Genomic DNA, 22493 nt, shown 5'->3' with positions numbered 1-22493 from the left:
ACCGAGCCGGTATCGATTTAAGCGAGAACAGTGGCAATCCGTCAAGAAATAGTTGTGAAACTCATTAAAACGTCGAACATTAACGAGGTGTTGGTGGCGGCCATTCATTATAACAACAATACCCTTATTTATGAGGACACGACGGAAACACCTGTCGAGAATGACATCAATGTCGAGTAGCCGAGAATCGGGAGCCAGAGGCGCGTTCGGACGGGTTCCGCCGCGGTGAAACTGGTTTGAATATTCATAGTGTACGAGAGGCAACGGCCTCTGCGTTATAACGATGACATAATACAATCGAATAACTTTATTGCGTTTCGTGTTTTATAGAGAAAAATCAAACAAACAAAACAGAGGTTTACATCCCTTTACCTACTTAACATTAAAAAGTTGTTTTCATTTTTGATGACTATACGAATTAATCTAATAAGAGTAAACTCCGCCAAATTTCTAACAAACACTTCCTTGGAGTTAAACACTAGCATGGATATTGTCAAAGTATAAACCATAGACACAGAAACAATGTTCCAAATGATTAGCTTTACACTAGATGCTACGCGATGTATGTTCACGAAAATCAACAAATATAATTACTTAATTATCGATAAATATGATCGTTATGTATATTCGTCCGTTTAGATATCAAACAATACTATTTAATTTGAGTATTTATATTGCTGCAAGTTCGGCTCAAATTACTCGAATAGGTTTCCTACAATCGATATCGTTGAGCCACAAATAGTTTTATGGACAAGTTATCGATTAGCTACGTGTGTGTGGGATTCGGTTTCACACTTACTAATTCACCGAGGCTGTAAAATTCTTAACGGTTAGTGCTTTTTTTAAATAACCATTGATTAGGTACGATAACGTTTATACATTGATCGGCGCTGTTTTTTTTTTATAATTTTTTAAATTTCAAATCGTTGCAATTTCTGGAAACAAACAATTTATAAGCGCATTTCAAGTACCTACATAGTAGGAAATTATTGTATTCGTCAAATATAAAAAACTGTTCCGCTGTACAATTTGACCGGTCAACCGTTCTCGACCTTCTATTCGGTTGTATTTCTTCTTCATTACTGAATACCCAAATAACGTTACTTTAATAATGAACGAAGCTTATACTACACATTTATAGTTAGACTCGTCTGCCCACATATTGTGTCATCGCCGTCCTCTACTCACGTCTGCCCGATAAACCATCTTGACGAATTGTACGTTTTTTTCACAATAACTAACTAAACTATTGACTCGATTATGATTAAAATCAAATTTAAATCTGGGGCGTCCCATTAAATCACTATAACGTAAAATAATTTATTCTCGCTCTCATTTTTATAAGTCTAAAGTGCTTAAAGTGTCTCATATGTGATTTTTATACACCCTAATTTACCGATACAATCGCCGTGGAGCCAACGGCAAAAACAAATTGTAGCTATTAACCAGTTAATTACAAGACTGTCGGTCAAACACGTTTACGTTCTTCGGTAAAATACCAAGAATGTCACACCAGAACGAAAATGACTTATACTCCACGGGCTCATTATAAAACAGGCCGTGTCCGACTCTGTTATAAATACCAAATTTTATTATTATAAACGAAAAACAAACAACGTAATGACGACAAGCATGTCATCTACAGGGCCTTAAATGCCACATCCACGGTGCGGTCTTGTTTCGTGTGCCCGGCCTCTAGACCGGTTCGCGCGCAAACTGAAGATGACTCACGCTCGCATGGCGCATGTGACATTGATCACGATCGAGCCTTGCAGTTATGTATTTAAGGTTCAAAATCGTATCAAATATACAAACATTGTAGTGAGTAACGAGCAAAACTAAATCTGGAATGGGTAAATTGAACAGGATCGCGTAATTACGTCGTGGTTTTTAATGTAATTTTGAGGAAACGGTTTGTCAAGTTGTCACTCTGTAGAATCGAGCACGTTTGTCCGAAATGCTTTTAATGATCATTGCTGTGAGTTTGATATGAATGTGAGATTATGGTGAATTATTTTTTGTTAACTTATAACAACAAAATGGACAAGATTTATTTTGCAGATGTAAATTGAGTGTCACAATAGAATGGCCGAGCAATATTATAGCATAGCTTAAAAGTAGTTGTTTAGGTATTTCTTAATTTTAACAGTTTTGGCTTATTTTTCATATTGATGTTTTAACCAACTCACAGTTCTCCTAGTGTTGAGGGGTTACCAGAGCCCATAGACGTCCCAACGTGAATACGGTCACCGTACCTTCAAGCCGAAACGCATTACTGCATCGCGAAAGAAATCGACAAAGTACTGCAAGTCCTAGTACGCCATACTTACTTTAGTTGCAATTGCTTACTTACTTTCATTATACTGGAAGACGTTTGCGAATATTTATGTACATATAAATTTGTGCTTTTGCTTGAAAAATACTACCAGCTTACGAGAATTTAATACCGATATAGTCCCTTCGTTTAGCATGCATGCTTTTTTTTATTCCTACCTATGCTGAAAGCTTGGAGAGGCTATTTCAGCTTCGCCCTAACATGTAGGTGAGCTCACGGGGCTCAAACCGGAGTGTTGCTAACACTGGCACTAGCAAGAGCAGTGCTTCGCAGAATCTACCAACGGATCGGAAACGCGACCCACTGAGAAGATCCGGCGAGAAACTCAGAGGGCTGTGTCTATGGGTTAATTCACTCGTCGAGCCCTTCGTCGCAAGCGACGGGTTCGACGAGGACGGTGACCGGTGCTTGTGGTACCTACCTAAAACACCAACATGAATGCACTTGACGACTTATTCTTTATGCTATGACTGCCACTTTGGCAACCAAGAAAAAGTAGTAATACACAGAACGAAACTAGTAATAAATAAAATTAAATATGTTTTATAACACGAAATGTATGAAATATTGGCTGTAATGCGGATCCAGAATACTTCTGAATTTAACTCAACAATTAAACTTGAAAATTTTTTTACAATACCATCTCGTGTTGCTTATAGTATAAATCTTACGCTACAGGAGTAAAAATTAATTTTAAAGTAAAGTTTTTTTTTTTTTATTTCAAACTACCTGACCCGGCAGACTTCGTAGTGCCTCAATCGATAAATAAAAGACGCATCAAGGGGACACACATCAAAGGAAAAACAAAATCGTTTGTTGTTATATAATTCCGAGCTTTTTTATATTTTCTCACCCTTTAAACATTCCATGTACTTCCACGAATAATTCAAGACCAAAATTAGCCAAATCGGTCGAGCCGTTCTCGAGTTTTAGCGAGACTAACGAACAGCAATTCATTTTTATTTATAGAGATTACCTAAAAATGTGATTTATATCATTTTTTAAATTCAATTGTTATGAACAAATAATGATTTGAGGAAATTTTCAAATTAAGCATCCGTTGAGTGCTGTTTCAAAACCGATTTTTGCTTCACGTTTATATTTATCAACCCAAAATAATAAACTATAATATATTCTTAATAGCGTACAATTAAAAGATCAACATATTATTATATGAGATTAAATTAATAGACCACTAACAATGATTTAACTGACCCAAATTTATAAGATCTCAATTTGTCACTAAAAGTAATAATTTACACTAATAGTGTTTAAAATTAAAATTTATGATGAGCTATTATTAGTCAGATAATTTTACGACCAAAACACTGATTAACATTAAACTTAAACTTCTGCTACAGACCGTCTTAATTTTCTTACTCGGAATTTGTTTGAGCTAGTTTATCTTGTAAATGTTGTCAGCCCGATTCAGATTTTAGCGGAGGTTAAAATCTGGAAATATTTTTTATCGACAAATAGACTGTATTTAACACAACATTGAAAATGTCCAAGAATAACACCGTCATCGTCCGCGACCAATAAAACTGTAATGTATTCGAAAATAATATATTATAATAATTAAAGGGACAATAAAAACGCTAGATTGAACCGTAAAAGTATTCTATATTTATGTCTACGACTCGCGAAATATGAAAAAAATACTTATGATCAGAATATTTGAAATCACACGAAGTGAAACGATAATTAAAATAATAACTCATAAACTTCATAATAATAACAAGTGCCTTTGTGCAGAAAAAAATATTTAAAAGTTCGAAAATGGCCATTTTAAACTTTTTTTTCTAACCTAAGCTGGTAGCCTTGAGAGGCTATGTCAGCGTAACCTAAGAAGTAGGCGAGCTCACGGGGCTCAAACCTGGGGGCGTTGCTAACACTAGCCCTAGCAAAAATGATGCAGAATCTACCACCGGATCGGAAACGCCACCCATTGAGAAGATCCGGCGAGAGCCGTTTTAAATCTATAGGCAAACATTTAATTACATTATGCATTTCTGTAAGTTTCATCACGAGACGCGAAAGACGAAAAACTTACTTAAATCTCTCGCCATTAGAATTAAATTCACTTGAACTTCTAAAAGCCGAACCGACAAAACTTATTTAACTTTCTTCTATGGACAGATTTACTGTTACTATAAAGCGGAGGTCAAGTTCAAAGGTCGAATACACTTGGATATTTTTCGAAGGAAGCCCGTTAATTGTTCCCGGACAGTTTGACAGCCGCGCGACGCGTGGGTGTTTCTGCCTACGTGCCGACTAATGACGCGTCGTGATGCTTAGATCCAATTTATTATTTTTTAAAGTATGTACCTATGTGTTAATTAATATGTGAAATACCGTAAGAAAAGAAAAAGGAATTTTAGTCGCTGTGTTGTGTTCTACCTATTATACTTACAACTCTAATAATATGTCTTTTAATATTATACTAGATGATGACCGAGCTTTGCTCTTTTTTTTTTGATAACGCCATATTGTTGTCTTTAAAGCAGTTAGTTGCCCTCAATTAAAAAAAAAAGTATTATTATTCGCCAATAGATGTCGGGAAGAGTTGATTATGGAAAACACGAATTAAACAACATTTTCTGAAAATAAATCGTAGCTAGATCGATTTATCGCCCCCAAAATCCCCTGTATACTAAATTTTATGAAAATCGTTGGAGCCGTTTCCGTGATTCAGATTATATATATATTTATATATAAGAATTGCTCGTTTAAAGGTATAAGATTATAATTTATATTATGTGGTAGATGCGGTCAACTGTACTCCTTCACTTCAGGAACACCTCCTGAAGTCTACCAGCCTCGGTAGCCATACAACATCATGTACAGAGTACAGGTTGTACGGTCTGCAGCCGTCGTCGACTATAAATAAGAAACTTTATCTTAATATTGAAAAGCTGGCAACACTGGAGAACACGTAATATAAAAAATATCCCGAAAGTAACGGTGGAGTTTTAAAATGTATACCTTAAATCCACTAAAAACGTTTACAAACTTCTAGTATAAGAAAATAAGTGACATTAGTTTATAATCTAAAATACTCGTTTCGTAATTTCTCGAACTAATTCTCGATTTTGTATGATTGCAATTTTATTATAAATTATCATTTTGTTTTTCGCTATATCGACCCCGTAGGTAGCGCTGAGTTTGTTCTAAGTATAAAGTCGATAAATCACCGCTTACATAGCACATTATCAGGTCGGACTTTGTAAACAAGAATTTTGCTTAGTTAATATATATTTTTATTTATTGCTTAGATGTGTGGACGAGCTCAAAGCACACCTGGTGTTAAATAGTTACTGGAGCCCATAGATATCTATAACGTAAATGGGACACGTTCCTTGAGATATAAGTTCTAAGGTCTCAGTATAGTTACAACGGCTGACCCACCCTTCAAACCGAAATGGATTACTGCTTCACGGCAGAAATAGGCGGGGTGATGGTACATACCCGTGCGGACTCACAAGAGGTCCTACAACAAAAATATGTCCTGCAATTTGACGCCAACGGGGCATCGATCGTAATTATTGAAAACTCCACTCCGGATACCACAATTGTTATAATTATTAGTTCACTACACTATTGCTCCATCCGCATATTAACGCTGGACTCAATGTCTCAAATAAGTCCAGGAAAGTTAGAGTCCGAAAGACCGTGATAATATAACCCGGCACAAGATTACAAGAATGCGAAATTATGACTAGAGAATTTATTACATAATTATTAATTTTAACACGGTAGCTAAAAGTTATATTTCATTGATTTAAGATTTATTCTGTATCGAAGTGGACCAATTAAACTAAAGACTACTGTTTAAAAACAGAATTTGTAACGACAATTACATATATCATTGTAAAATTATATAGTAATTTCTAATGTGTTATTTTGCAATCGAATTACGTAATATATACAAAATAAATAATTGTAGGAGAGAATCTGTGACAGTTTCTTCCAATGTTTACCTTACACTAAAATCCTATTAGTTCCATACTTGAGTAAAACAAGTACTAATTTTAAACTAACTTCCATTAAAGCACGATTAATCCTCACGATCGTAATATCGATTACGCAGTATCGATACCCGTGGTAGGGGCCGCTGCCGATCGCACAGATATCCTGTATTGCGTCGTCTTTCGTAACAGAACATCCGATTTTAAAATATTCACATTTAAATGAACATCCGGGTCTAGTCGCAAGTTCCGCTACTATTTTTTTCGTACCTGCAATGTCGTTTTCTTGTAAACCTTAAAATCGAAACTTTTATTCGAGCATTAATTGCTTTTTAATTTTTTAATTTAAATCGATTTTCGAAGCGAATCGAATCGTGACGTTTAGAAAAAAAAACAAAGGTCATGAACCTTGAGCACGTTTCTTTTGAATCATTAGTAAATGTACGAATAAAAATTTTAAAACGTAAAAAACTAAAAAAATATATATTATAAAAAATGAGATTGGTTCTGTTTCTTATTTATTGACTAGAGTATTTCATGTATTTGAAATTTATGATAGTATTTCTTCATAAAATGCCTAAGTATTGTTACTTTAAAATATTAACTTTACTTTTCAATATTACATATTTCTGCGGATCATAAAAAAGCTGAGTAAGAAGCAATGCTATATCTGTGATTTTATGCATAAAGCTATAAATTGACTCATCCTATCTACCTTCATATTTGAAAGACTATGATCAAATTCAAAGTAGTAGCTAAAAATAGTTCTTCTTCTTTTTCTTCACCTTATCTCACTAGAGGTCGGCACAGCTCATTTTTCTCTTCCATTCTCTTCTATCAGCCGTGACCTCAACACTCACTCCTCTCTCTCTCTCATATCGTCATTCACACACTCCTTCCATGCCTTCTTTGGTAGACCTCTTTCCCTCTCCATATCATCATAATAAATCCATTTTAGCTAAAAATAGTTAAAATGTATAATAATTTTGGTATATACTTACCTAGTTCATCACCAACAAACTGTTCAATCCACGAAGTAATCTGCAAGAAACAAAAGAAAATCAGCCAAGATCTAAATGATATCACACAAAGACAAGCACCACAAGAAAATTCACAATCCAACTACACACTGTATAGTTCAGAGGTTAACGAACTCATAATGAATAATCTTCAAAGAAATAAAATTTATTAGCTTTTATATCATAATAATAAATACGGGATCCCTTATAATAATTAGTTACAACGATGACAGGTGAATGCTTTACAATGATGTTAACGTGAATTACATCGGCTTATCAAATTCGTTAGCGCGTTCAATCGAGTGTGCGGGCTTAAACAGCTGTCAATTGTAAAGGTTGAGTTGTAATGTTAGCTATATAAAGCAACATTGTATAAGCTACGTTTCATAACCTAGCCAAAACTTTTACAAATCATTTTTTCTCCTACCTACGCCGAAAGTTCGGTTTTCGTCCCGCTGTACAGGGAAGAAAGTGTAACTTTTCCTCCCTGTGTACTGAGAAGTGCGCATGCGCGTTAGTGTCTACGTCTGCTCTCACGCACCTAAAATTCTCCGCCATTGTTGTGCTCGGGTAATTTGCAATATTGTGTTTAGTATAAAAGTAAAATAAACAAAAGGCAATAAAATTTAATAGTGAAGTATTAAACAAAGATGAGTTCATCAGACAGTTCTTATTCAATTAGTAGTACTTTATTTAAAAATTAAAAAACAGTTAAATTGTTTTTTTTAGGAGTACGAAGGGGCTCCGCCCCCCCCCAACCCCGGCCAGGGCTTCGCCCCTGGACTCCACGAACTTTCGGATAATTCGGCTTTACTAAAACTTTACTCTAACGCTGTATACGTAAGTATAGTAAGTACGTAACTATACAATACGCAAATTTGAAGCTGAAATTATCCGCAACAATTCCTTTATTTAAAAAACTGATTTTACTGGTGGTAGGACCTCTTGTGAGTCCGCACGGGTAGGTACCACCGCCTTACCTATTTCTGCCGTGAAGCAGTAATGCGTTTCGGTCTGAAGGGTAGGGCAGCCGTTGTAACTATACTGAGATCTTAAAACTTATATCTCAAGGTGGGTGGCGCATTTACGTTGTAGATGTCTATGGGCTCCAATAACCACTTAACACCAGCTGGGCTGTGAGCTCGTCCACCCAACTACGCAACAAAAAAAACTGATCATATTAAACTTGTTTAGTTTTTTCTTATATAATTCTCATGCATCCGATCGAAATCAAACCCAATTAGCGAGAGAGAAGAGATCAAATGCGAAGTCCTTTCGTATTATAATTTAATATGAAATCATTGAACACAGTATCGTCTTTAAGTCCACACAAACTCGGTAGCCATAAAGCATTAATGAAAATACGAACTGTAAATAATTGAAAACCCTATGATGAGAGTCGGACATGAAAGAGCCTATAAATCGCAACCACCTTTAGATGAACCGCTTGATCATTATTAACAGTTCAACGTTCCGGTTTCAACCGTGTGATAGTCATTATTTCAATTCAAATGAGACCTTAATCTCATATTTTATCAAGACACAGAACGGCAATAACGTCGTTGTGTCTATGAGCTTCTGCAGCATTCATGCTTAGTTCAATTTTATTGTTACTATAAACGATATAGCTGACACGAAAATCAACTACTAACCTACCTACTAATTTACATAGTTTGGTCCTAAATCACTGTCGTTTAAGTAGCTTCTATTTCGTGAGTTCGTAATTTTGATAGAAAAGAACTCGCTTGATGCATTTTTTTTATTGCTTATATGGGTGGACGAGCTCACAGCCTGGTGTTGAGTGGTTACTGGAGTCTATAGACATCTACAACGTAAATGCCCCACCCACCTTGAGATATAAGTTCTAAGGTCTCAATATAGTTACAACGGCTGTCCCACCCTTCAAACCGAAACGCATTACTGCTTCGCGGCAGAAATAGGCAGGGTATTGGTACCTACCCGTGCGGACTCACAAGAGGTCCAACCATCAGTAATGCATCTCACGTGAGTCCTTCGTACACTTCGCTGGTTTATAATTTCAATTAATTACGTATTCATTAGTTTAATTACGTAAATTCACTAACGAATAAAGCATAGAATATCATTTGAAAATGTTCGTTTATTTAACGTTGTGCTAATATAATCACCAGAATCTCTCCTATAGATCTTTTTATACATACAACGACTTATCTCCCAACGCGTGCGCTTAATTTATGTTAATAACGCTATGATAAAAGCCATCATAGATTTAATAATCTGTAGCAGTTTTTTCTTGTTTTAGTTTTAATACGTACATTAAATCGCTTCTAATCAGGAATAAAGTAAGTTAATTACTAAGAAAATTGTTTTGTTATAGTAGCTTATTATACTTTTTTTATGATTAGTACTATGGCAAAGCTATTAAATGTAGCACAGTTTAAAATTTATTTGAAAGCTTAATAGTTGTTGTGGAAATTCATTTATATTATAATAGAAAATATTTTATAGAGTATTTTAAGATATCACCTAATTAATAGGATATCGTGCATGAAACATACATGTGTGGCGGCTCTTATCTTAGAACGCAAGATATGTGACAGGTGCCTGATTCTCGCTAACAACATTTTCAAGATACGCTTACGTTTATACTTTTTTTTTCCCCGACCTAAGCTGATCGTCTAGAGAGACCATATCAGCGTAACCTTAATTAGTAGGTGAGGTAGGTGAGCTCACGGGGCTCAAAACTGACGATGTTGCTAACAAGAACTAGCAAGAGCCGTGCTTCGCAGAATCTACTACAGGATCGGAAACGCGACCCACTGAGAGGATCTGGCGAGAAACTCAGTGGGCTACGTTTATACAATTACCGAACAACAACATTCCCACAGTTACTCTACCGAGCAATTTCGTCCGCTCGGTGGAAGATCTTTCCTTTGTCGATCCCTCCCGAACATGCTTTCACTGTCTTAAGCTGCTTTCAGACTAAGCTATACTATAGTACCATATAGTATAGTAGCCTATACTTAGCCAATAATATATAGTACAGTACAGTGTGAGCGTGTCCATAACAATGTATGGTGTGCGATATTTTTGTGCTATGAGCTTTAAACTATTATATTATAGCGTAGTCTGAAAGTGGCTTTAGATTAATTTAGTAAATATATTGATAGTTACGATTCAATGTCAATAATTTACTAACAATTTCAACAAAGAACTTGAATATAATCTACGTAAATTTATCCGCGCTTGTTTTCCACTACTCGCAAAATTTTCCTACGCCCTGTATCGCCAATAGCTTTTATTATGACTCTAGTCTAAGCGTTTGTACTTCGTCATTTATTTAATGCAAATCAAGGTCGTGAACCCATACTATGTGGGTTTTTATATCGCATTAACATAGGTTCCGGTGCCCGAACTGAACGATAGCTGATCGTAAACTGGTTTCGGTGTATTAGTACACCAATGACGAATCATTCACTTGTTTCGTTACTTCGTTGTTTTGATTTACATGTTTTCGTGCTGCGTCAGATGTATCAGCGGTGATAATAACAGTCACAATACGTTTTTTTCCTTAATAAAACAATCGCGCGATACAACTTGAACGATATAATGATTATTCGACGTTCAAAAACAAGTGAGTACCAATCTTAATAGTGCTAATAGTCCAAAACGATAAGCAAACTATAAAGCCCTGAATAAATTGTTCTCACTGTAAGTATTTCCTTTTTAAGTTATCTGTAATAAAATTTTAATATAAATTTTAAAATTAAAAAATAAAATATTTCTGTTCCTCGAAATTAACCTCGAAATTGTGTGCAAGTGTTGTTTTTAATAAAGTCCAGGGGTCATACGATTGATAAGTCAAAGGAAAAATCTCTCTTACCCACTCCTATTAATTATTTATTATAATTTGCGTAATGACTGGTGGTAGGACCTCTTGTGAGTCCGCGCGGGTGGGTACCACCACCCTGCCTATTTCTGCCGTGAAGCAGTAATGCGTTACGGTTTGAAGAGTGGGGCAGCCGTTGTAACTATACTTGAGACCTTAGAAATTATATCTCAAGGTGGGTGGCGCATTTACGTTGTGTATGTCTATGGGCTCCACTAACCAATTAGCACCAGGTGGGCTGTGAGCTCGTCCACCCATCTAAGCAATAAAAAAAATAAAAACCTGTGGGTAGTTTGAAATCGTCGCTCTCTCTCTCGCACACTGGTACAGGAACTAACTTAAATAGATGTGATAAACTTGTTATTTATTATTTTGCATATTTCTATGATAAAAAAGGCAACCTTACTCTAGCAAAATGATATTCTTTTACCAGTAAAATTATCAGTTCATATTGATTATACCTCTAACCGAAGTAACATTTTCCCAGCTACAAAATTTAAAATATTTAAAAAACAGCAAAGTCATTGTGATCAAATTATTGATTCTATGAGCCATCTTAGCGATGGACTCAACTAGTATATGAATCTTTTATTCGAATAAATTAAATTTTATTCATGAAAAAGTGCATTTAATTGTAGTGCTCGTATTTTTTTTTCATGGCTTAGATGGGTGGACGAGCTCACGGCCGACTTGATGTTAAGTAGTTACCGGAACCCACAGATATCTACAACGTAGATGCCGCCACCGACCTTGAAATATGAGTTCTAAGGTATCAGTATAGTTACAACGGCTACCCCACCCTTCAAACCGAAACGCATTACTGCTTCACAACTGAAATAGGCATGTGTCTGCTGTCTGTTCGTTTTATTTGTTTTTATCGAATGCTAATTTTTATTCGATTACCTTAATGAAGTTTGTTTGTTAGATTTGATTAAGCTAGATCGAATTTAAATAGAACTTGCTACAAGCCTAATAATGTTAGGCTGTTTTTTCTCTTCCGTGGAAGGCTTCTAATGCGTTTTATATACGAGAATGTCTTGACGTGTTTACCTTGACAATGTGTCTGACATTACAAGTTTTATATATTAATTGTTATATCTATGATTGCAAGGCCAATAATTTTAGGTAGCCACTTCATATCAGGTTAATAACCTTCACCAATGCAGTTTTTCTATCGTCTCTAGTACATGGCATTATTCATAGCGCCTTAGAAACACTGGTCCATGCTAATCTTTCAACATATCGTGAAGAGCAAAAAGTCAATGACATTCAGAACATACATCTCGATTTTTCATACAGCCACATCCCACACAGTCTAGGACATTTTGAAAGTTTAGCCAAACGATTCACGTCTCTACCGACTTTAGTTGTAAAGCATTGATTTGTTTGTGCACATAAAAACCGAAGTACAAATAGACAAAAGGCGTTAATCCGTGCATTAGTAGTTGGCGCATTTCGTATCAATCACTCCGTTTGAAGCTGGCTGCGGCGCGGCGTGTGAACGCGGGCGGCCTCGTTACGACACGGGCAACGTGTTTTATGGTTGTAGGTTGTAGCAGCTCTATGGGAAAACGGCGAGATGTGAGATGTGAGCTCGGCCTTTATTAATGCGAAATGTATCTCTAAGCCGTATCTTAAACTTAAAACTTTCAAGCTAGAAGCATTATATATTTTGTGCGTTCCGAAACTCGTTAAATAACCAACCTCACGCTAATTTTCAAGTTAGCAAATTTCACGAATCTAGATATGGCATAAGCCGTTTAAAATTTCATTTCAAATGATTCGGCGGTATTCCACTTGTTCACATCTAATGGCGTGGTTACATTAATCTAGTAAATGTAAATAATAGTTTTCGTCGATTGACATATTTTTTCCTACATATGCTGATAGCCTTGAGAGGCTATATCAGCATTAGCCTAGCGTGTAGGTGAGCTTTCGGGGCTCAAACCAGAGTTGTTGCTAACGCTGGCCCTAGCAAGAGCAGTGCTTCGCAGAATCTACCACCGGATCGGAAACGCCACCCATTGAGAAGATCCGGCGAGAAACTCAGTGGGCTGTGTCTATGGGTTAATTTACTCGTCGAGCCCTTCGTCGCAAGCGACGGGTTCGGCGAGGACAGTGACTGGTGCTTGAGGTACCTAAAATCGCCGGTAATGGATCGGGAGGATCCGTAATGACGTGTTTAGGGCGACGTCGACTGTTTACCATTGGGTCCACAGGATCGGGTATAGGATTGGCATAACAAATTGTCACACTAACAATCAATTGGGGATCTCTTCATGTTATAAATTTACTAAAAGCAGAATTCTAAAAGAGCGCTAGAGAACGGCGCGTCACATTTCACGTGTCTTCAACTTTTTAACCTAGCACTAAGCTGCTAAGAAAAAACTTTTACATTGAGCATGTGTATTAACTATGATTGAGCGATCACTAGAAGTCCAACTCTACTGTCTTTAGTTACATATTCGAGCAAAGTAAAATTATTATTTGGCAACAATTCGTCTTGTTCCGTCAAAATGACATTAGGCTAGCTGTCAGTGTCACTATCCCACGTCATGAACGATGATTTAGTTTCCAATAGAAAAGGTCAAAACAAACAGTCGAAAATTCAAAAATTCTAGAAATTCACTTAGATATTCCGAATTTTCCACCACGGATTCGTGATAAATACCAAAAGGTAACTTTTAAAATGTAACGATGTATTACAAGTCGGCAAGCAATTCGCAAATCACTAGACTATGAAATGAAGCACATTAAGAGTAAAATTCATTGGCATAAAACCTTTCAAACGAAACAGAATCGTAATCACACTTTAGATAAATAAAACGCCTATCACTGTATAAATGCGACCTACGTATTGAGCGTTAATTAAAAGAGAATAATTAAAGACTAAAATCAATTCTTTAGTAGATTGAACAATCACGCATACAAACTAAAATCATAGTCAAATATCAAAGTAAGTCCGTTTGTTTTAAATGTTACAACGTTCGTAATTCGTATTATTATGTTAACTGTTAAAAATAATTTACTTTTGTACGTATTTGTCGTGCAAATAGACGATTTGCATTCATTTGTTAAAAGTAAACGTATACTATTTAAATGGCTTAGTTAACAAAGACGGTTTCCTAATGTTCAAACCATAACACGTCATCATAGCGTACTGCGTTAAAAAAAATTTTACATGACGAAATGTATAGTGAATGTGTAGTATGTGTAGTGTTTTTAGTGTAGTGTTTTACTTGGTGGTAGGACCTCTTGTGAGTCCGCACGGTGGTACCTACCACCACCCAGCCTATTTCTGCCGTGAAACAGTAATGCGTTTCGGTTTGAAGAGTGGGGCAGCCGTTGTAGCTATACTTGGGACCTTAGAACTTATATCTCAAGGTAGATGGTGCACTTACGTTATAGATTTCTATGGGCTCCAGTAACCACGTAACACCAGGTGTGCGGTGAGCTCGTCCACCCACCTAACCAATAAAAAAAAAGAATACACATTTGATGGTAAAACATTCTGTTGACGTATGCCAAATGTAGTAAGAAACGTCATTAACTATCTTCATGATTTGGTAGTTTTTAATTATAATTCGCAATGAGGCAGAAAGTTCTCACAGTTGATTCGATTGTAGGGATTGTTTATTCGACAATCCCATTAGTTCTGTCGTAGGTCAGTGCGTGCCAAGTCGCGTAGCTGTCTCTGACATAGGGACCGGTGATGTACGGACCGACAGGCGAATATATGGGAGCAGAGGCGAGAATGTACGCGGAGTTAAAACGTGCGAGAAACCCGCGCTTCGATCTATATAATTAATTGCTTTGCGAGCATTTAGTTATAATCGTTAATTACCGACTCAATATTGTTTATGATTTTTTTTTGTTATTCAACAGAACACGGATTGAAGTTACTTAATGTTAAGTGTTATTGCGAGTTGATGCTGACTTTTTTTTTTCTTTTTTTTTAAGGGGGGAAAGTGAAGCGTTCAGTGCGGAGTCCATCTCTCCCATCACCCCTCTCGAGACGCCGGACCGGCGGTCGTCGGCGCCACGACCACCAGCCCTCTCGGTCGACAGGCTATCCGGAGCCCGCCTAGATGGCGCCGGTTAGAATGGGTTATCCTACGAGTTGATGCTTACTTAGCTTAGAAGTTTTAGTACCATCAAAGCGTGACAGTATCAATTTCACATAACTTCCAAATCAATTTTTTTTTATAATTTTCGAAACCAAATCAAATTCCTTTCCGTGACTTGTTAGCAGGACCGATCAAAGGTATTCACAAAACACTGACCCACCACTAACAGAAGAACAGGATAACTTGATTAAATATACTAACTACCATTATTAATTCAATTAACACGCACCTAAATTCCTCAGAGACAATCAGTCGTCTTATTTCAAAGTTCATAACAACAAATTCGATATTCAAAATCACGAATTATCCCAGTGAATAACCAGACAACGGAGCGAACGAATCGATTTGGAAAGCGCACGGCGTGCCCGCAGATGCACGAGCCCGTCCCTGGCAGTCACGTCCATAGACAAACGAGCAAACTAACACGATTGAGAGAGCATTTCGACTCCTAAACGAGTTCGTTCACACGGTACGAAGTTCACGGTCGAACTCCCGCCCGCTTACAATGCTAATGTATGTACGCAAACGTGTGCGTATGAAAAGCAATACGATAACAAGACACGGTTCGGTAGCCGTTACGTATCGTTGACAGTTCTTATCGACAGGTGTCCAGTTGGAAGTATGAAGGCTCTATACAGAACCTTATTCAGAGCGGTGCGAGGAATGCGATAATTGAAAGGACTGGTTATTAAAATAAATCGTTGTACCTACATAATTTTTTTTTTAGTCGGTATTGTTATTCGTTCGTCTATGAAATCGTAAATTTGATACGTCATGAAATATTTAAAAATGGAATTTAAGATTAGAACCATTGAAAATTGAATCAAAATAAAACCTTAGCCGAATTAACGAAAGAATAAAAAAAAAACCTTTCGAAACTTAAATCAGATTGTATTTATTATTAGTAAAACGTTACGTAACAACCGAATTTGAGTTGGCAACTTCTTGCATAGTTATAGAATTACCGAAAAGCTAACTAGCGTTCGATTTACAATCGCATTAGATTATCGATTCCAAACATACTTTACATGTTAATACCCCCTCATCAGACAATCGGAACGCGTGCTCGTAACCAATCGCTCGTGTTTAAATAATAATTGACGTACGTAGAATAAATTTGATAGTTAAATTTGTTCGTAACTTCTTGAATATAGAGACTCGTATTCATCACAGCAGAGAGCGGAATTCCCATTTTTGCAGAAAAAATCAAGTTTTTTATAGAAAATATTTTATTAAAAGCTTCCGATTTAATATTATCGTCTTGATTTTAACAGCTCACTATCGGTTGATATGTAATAGCTATGCATTTACCTATTTTCTATTTTATAATATGCATGCATATAAGTATATAGATTTTATTTAGGTGCTTGTTTTCCTAATTAGCGAGCTAATGGAACACGACTGACACAAACAGAATTTTCGTGAAACTACGCCGCCAAACCGTGATGTCTCACCTATGTACGATAATAATAATTTAAAAAATATATATAATATAGTGGACAATTCACAATCGTCATCTGACCCCAAACTAGGATTCCTCGTATACCTACTTAAATACGTTTAAATATATACACATACGGATATTAGACGCCCAAACCTGTTCATCAGGTTTCAAGAGCACTAATTACTAATTAGAATGCCCAATTTGTCAATAATGTTAGTAGTTGAAGTCGTCGTGGGCTAAAGGGTAAGACGTCCGGTGCATTCATGTTGAGCGATGCACCGGTGTTCGAATCTCGCAGGCGGGTACCAATTTTTCTAATGAAATATGTACTTAACAAATGTTCACGATTGACTTCCACGGTGAAGGAATAACATCGTGTAATAAAAATCAAACCCGCAAAATTATAATTTGCGTAATTACTGGTGGTAGGACCTCTTGTGAGTCCGCGCGGGTAAGAACCACAGACCTGCTTATTTCGGCCGTGAAAGCAGTAATGCGTTTCGATTTGAAGGGTGGGGCAGCCGTTGTAACTATACTTGAGACTTAGAACTTATATCTCAAGGTGGGTGGCGCATTTACGTTCTAGATGTCTATGGGCACCAGTAACCACTTAACGCCAGGTGGGCTGTGAGCTCGTCCACCCATCTAAGCAATAAAAAAAAATCCAAACAAAAAGGTTGTATCATTAATAAATAATTGATTGTTATCTCAGAGAGAAATAGCAGTATCCTAGTGCCGTTTATGTATCTTAAAAAAAGATATAAACGTTTATGAAAATCTCACGATTTCTATTCGCGTTTGACGTAAACTCTTCCCATTGTTACAATGCTCTCACAAGAAAATACAGTTCAGAATAAATATTAATTTTCTTTGTTATAATTCAATTTTTTTGTTTTTTTGTATATATATAAAAAAACCGTGACTACCGTTTGCATCACGTTGTAACGTTATTACAAAACGCTGTGCGGAATAAGCTAATTCGCGTTATTTTCAATAACAGCTTAAGCGGCGAAGACCCCGCTATTTTAAGCAAGTTATTTTAAATAAAATAAAGAACACGTGTGGCACTCGTGGATTGCCGCGGTAAAGCTCATAGCATTTTTTATCAACTTATGCAATTATAATTAGACAATAATAATTTAATATTAAAACAATATTAAGGAAGACCCCGCTATGCTTATAAACATTAACTGTCCCCTTCACACTCATAAGCTAGACCGCGCGAGAAAGAGATGGGCAAACTTTTCATGATACGCATGCAGTGCGACGTCATGCCGCGCGCTTATTCACAAACACTATACAAGCGCAACGTGTGAATGTGTTGAACGCGAGCTACATGGTAGGCGGTGTGGGGGGTGTTAGGTTTTAATTTCGTTACGGAATTTCTTGATTCGGTCGCCGCGCTCAAAACCCGCGATAAAAGCTATACAATAGCTTAAAAAATTTGATGATCTACCAAAGCCCGTAGACATTACAAAATGATAACCATGAGTTTCAGTTGTTATAGTATAACGGGCGCCCAAGTCTTCAAACCGAAACAAATCGCAAAAATAGGTAGGGTGGTGGCTTTCTCGAACTGATCCGGAAACACCTAGTCAGCGTCGTAACGACGTTGATAAGGCTATGTGTCATGATAATCGCCTTATCGTTGCCGCCACTGACTACTCCCCGTACCTTACGGATCCATCAGATCCAATAATTCTTGCATTAGACGCCTTCAGCTCTAACACTAGGAGCAGGCTTAGGGATCCTGGTAACCGTGCTCGTCGAACTCAGCAGAGTCCGACGTACAACCTAATCCATACACAGCCCATGAGTTTCTGATCCGGTTAGGCCTCCTTTGGAGGCGCTCGGGCAGCTGTTAGCAAATCCCAATCCTCTTAACTGAACATTTGCTCACCCACATGTCCTAGTGAAAATAGAAAGCCAACTAGCAGTCCTTCCTTCATAAAAAAGGCAGAGTGGTGGTACCCACCCGTGTGGTCTCGCATGACGCCCTCCCTCCAGTAACTCTGATTATAATCTGTTTAAAAACTGATTTATACACGCAAGTCACCTACTTATTAAGGAAGATTCCAATGCCTTGATTGAAATCTTCGTAATAAGAGATCCTCTGATACGGTTTTGAGTTCTAACAAGCAAGCAGGAATACTCTTCCCACAGGAACCCACTATAAATAGCTTATATGAAAATAATGAGTACAGCCTTAGTAAATAGGTCGGGCAGGCTGGTACTTAGAGGTTTAGATGATAAATGTAAAGAAGGAGTTAGGTACCGTTGATTCTGCACTACTTATTGCAATTAATTTTACGTTAACAATTTGTTTAATTACAGTAAATCTACACTTAACTATATAAGGTAGTAAAGTAGTAGTAAGTTAATTTATCATTAATTGAGTAGTAAACGTTTTAATACTCAATTAATGATAAATTAGAACTTTTGCTTAGATTTCGCCATCATGAAAAATGTAATGAGTTTGATATTAGATAGTAACTTTCTCAACGATGCCAATTATTATTTGTCTATCATATAATATGGATATTAAAAAACTTTCATGAATTATTAAATACAATGAAAGAAACATTTCTAAATACAAATTGTTTGTCATCATCATCATTGTTTTATTCGATTCACCTTTATAAACAAATAAGTGGCATAACTATTAATTAATTACATAAAAATTTATGACATATTTTGAATTCCTCATTCATTTTCTAATGAACACCGTCTTAGGCGTACCCCCGTATTCGAAGTCCATGAACTTTTATCGAACATATTTAATGAATTCAACATTACGCGGGCAGACTCTTCTAGAATAAGAATGTTTTATTTTTATTATTGCACTATCAGCACGTTGCGCTATTAACAAAAAATATACACCTTTTTCATATATGATGGATAGTCACACCTGCGTGGACAGTGACCCTATTTATGACACACGTGCTTCCACAATGTAACGCTTTACCGGACCTTTTCGCTAAAACACGTGTGCCAGAATTAAAAACTCCTTTGAGTTCAATTTATTTTTTATACTATGACGAGGGGGAGGAGAGTAAGCTTTGAGCATCATTGAAATTATATACGGTAAAAAACACGCTTAAGTTTTAATCCGTACTAGTTTTAATGATTTCAGCTTTCTTTTTTATCCCTTCGATACTGATCAGGGTCATAGAGCTTCTATTTTTTTTTTTATTGCTTAGCTGGGGGACGAGCTCACAGCCCACCTACCCGACGTAAACGCGCCCCCCACCTTGAGATATAAGTTCTCAGGTCTCAGTATAGTTACAACGGCTGCCCCACCCATCTAACCGAAACGCATTACTGCTTCACGGCAGAAATAGGCAAGGTGGTGATACCTACCCGTGAGGACTCAGAAGAGGTCCTACCACTAGTAAAAATGGTGGTAGGGCCTCTTAGATCGGTAGGACCGACCTTAATCGAATGCCTTGACGGTGACAACGACTTCCAAAGATTCCTTAACATACAAATAAACATACATGTAACATACAATGCTAAAAGCTTGTTATAAAAACGCATAATAGTGGTGAATCTCTATATTCCCTGACATCTGACTTACCTTATTTACCACCTACTTTATTTTGATCCTAAACTATAAATCAATATTAAACAAATAAAAAGTATTGGAACTAAAATAAATTGTAAAGTGTAATCTTCTTTTTTATTGTATTATGGCTTATTGATAGATTGATCGTTATTGTGGAATTTCCTTCTACGCCCAACACTGCACGTCCATTTATTAAGATGTACCTAGAAATTCATCCGGAAAAATAAAAATCAATCATGGCTGCTATAAGCCGGTAACTTTTTCTTAAGAACCACATCGTGATTGATCGAGAAGACACCCGAGTCAATGAACACGGTAAAAACGATCTTAACTACAACTCCTATAGCCGCAACATATACTGCGGATCCTGGTTATTATCGATTAAACTAACGAGATAATCGATCCTCGGTATCGATATCGAGATTAACGATCGCGAATAATCATTAAACTAATCTAGCTTTCAACAGTATGTGGGGTCGTTATATTTACTGTATACAGTCGTAACAGTTTTATATATTTCACAAGACGCATCCCTATTGTTATTATCAACATAAGAGTTTAAAAAATAGTTTTAAGATTCTTTTCCGTATACGTGAGCGTAAAAAGCAAACAAACTCTTTTAAGTACTACCAATATTAACGCATTCGTGGAAAAGAAACGGCTACGTGCATTCCCGAAACATAAAGACAGATTGTCATACCCTTTCAAAAAAAAATTTTGGAGTCTTATCTATCTTTCAGCCCACAGCAGTAGGTTTAGGATACCATTCCCCGAACTCTCACGTCACAAAGATCGGTCATGGTGAATTTTGGTGTAATTTATGTTAAACTAGAAGTCCCGCAGTAGTCGAAATTCGACTATAATTAATTGGAACTGTAAGTTTGTACACTATTATGATTGTATTTTATACTTCTATAATCACAAATTTCGCCAAGACTACACTATAAAAAATATTAACAAAGGCACATAATATTTAATCTATTCTCAATTTGACAACAGACGCCAAGAACAATTAATTGTTTGACAATAAATAGTATGCATTCCTGTGTGTGCGTCAAATACATGGTATATAGTGTGTGTAATGTTTTCTTTATTGATTTAATGTATTTTTTATGCATTATTTTAAAAAAATATTTGCACTGTGCTCTTCTTCTCTATATTCTCTATAAGTGTGGAAAAATTCATACTCCTCCGTCCGCACAATTTTCGTAAAAAGGGATACAAAGTTTTTGCTTCACGTATTAATATATAGATACTTTGACAAAATAAAATGTGACACTCATTTTAATATACGTCACAAAAATTACTGTTAAGTCTGTCAAAACTGTCTTTAAATTCTTTGACATAAATAATACTTATGTACGTTATTTGATTAAAAAAACTAATAAAATAAAACATTTGTAACCAAAAATAATATTACCGTAAATTGACGAAAAAATAGGATAACAAAAAAAGATTGTTGTGTTAAAATTTTACAATGTAATAAAATCGCGTTATGATGTCTTTAGAATGTTATAAAATAATCGAAGACTGCGGTAAATGTTTTTGATATAATATAATACTCCATCTTGCTCTTCTATTTTTTTCTACGTATAGCAATTCGCTTCTTGTGTTGCCAATGTCGAATTTATAAAAATCTTCAATTATAAACACATAGGTACCTACTCATTCTGTTAAATGAAAAATTATATGGAGCGAAATGAGATAAAGTTGATTTATTTGAAACTGTAATTTATTGGGATGAAAATAAATGAAACGAGATTAGATAGGATTAAATAAAGACCCCGTAAATGGTGGTTATTTACTGAGACTTCTGATGACTTTTTGGAAGAAACCTCGAAACCGCATCGAGCGGCTTTGTTTCATTTTCCCACATTTGTGAACATTAACGGATGCTGTACTGTTAATAAGCCACCATTTTTACAAATCTAAAGGCAATGAAACATCAAATTAATAAAATAAAGCAATTCATACAATTTAGCAACTCGCATTCCCGCCAAAAACTGCCAAAACTAAATGGATACATATTATTTTGAATGTAGAATTGGACCTATTCTGAACATTCTTTTCTCATGGAAATATCACCATAACCAGTGAAAATTTCGATCTAAACTGGGCTTCTATTAAAGTAACATAACCGAAGTTCACAAAACTTATAACAATTGTT

General features: G+C 36.1%; 2 long non-coding RNA genes across 2 annotated transcripts in view; one reads left to right on the top strand and one right to left on the bottom strand.

Annotated features, from left to right (window-relative positions):
• Positions 1-6887: 6887 nt before the first annotated feature.
• The window catches only part of LOC134198819 (uncharacterized), a 38674-nt gene continuing 23068 nt past the window's right edge, over positions 6888-22493 (bottom strand). Inside the window, exon 3 of the long non-coding RNA XR_009973037.1 lies at positions 6888-7344. This is a non-coding gene — a long non-coding RNA (uncharacterized LOC134198819). The remainder of the gene's footprint in view (positions 7345-22493) is intronic.
• On the top strand, positions 10443-16201 carry LOC134198818 (uncharacterized). The gene is made up of 2 exons (XR_009973035.1): positions 10443-10935; positions 15151-16201. It is a non-coding gene; the product is annotated as an uncharacterized LOC134198818 (long non-coding RNA).

Source organism: Bombyx mori, chromosome 4, assembly GCF_030269925.1.
Source record: "Bombyx mori chromosome 4, ASM3026992v2".
Classification (NCBI taxonomy): Eukaryota; Metazoa; Arthropoda; class Insecta; order Lepidoptera; family Bombycidae; genus Bombyx; species Bombyx mori.
The sequence above is the reverse complement of the archived record's forward strand: the minus strand, read 5'-3'. Positions and strand labels throughout refer to the sequence as shown.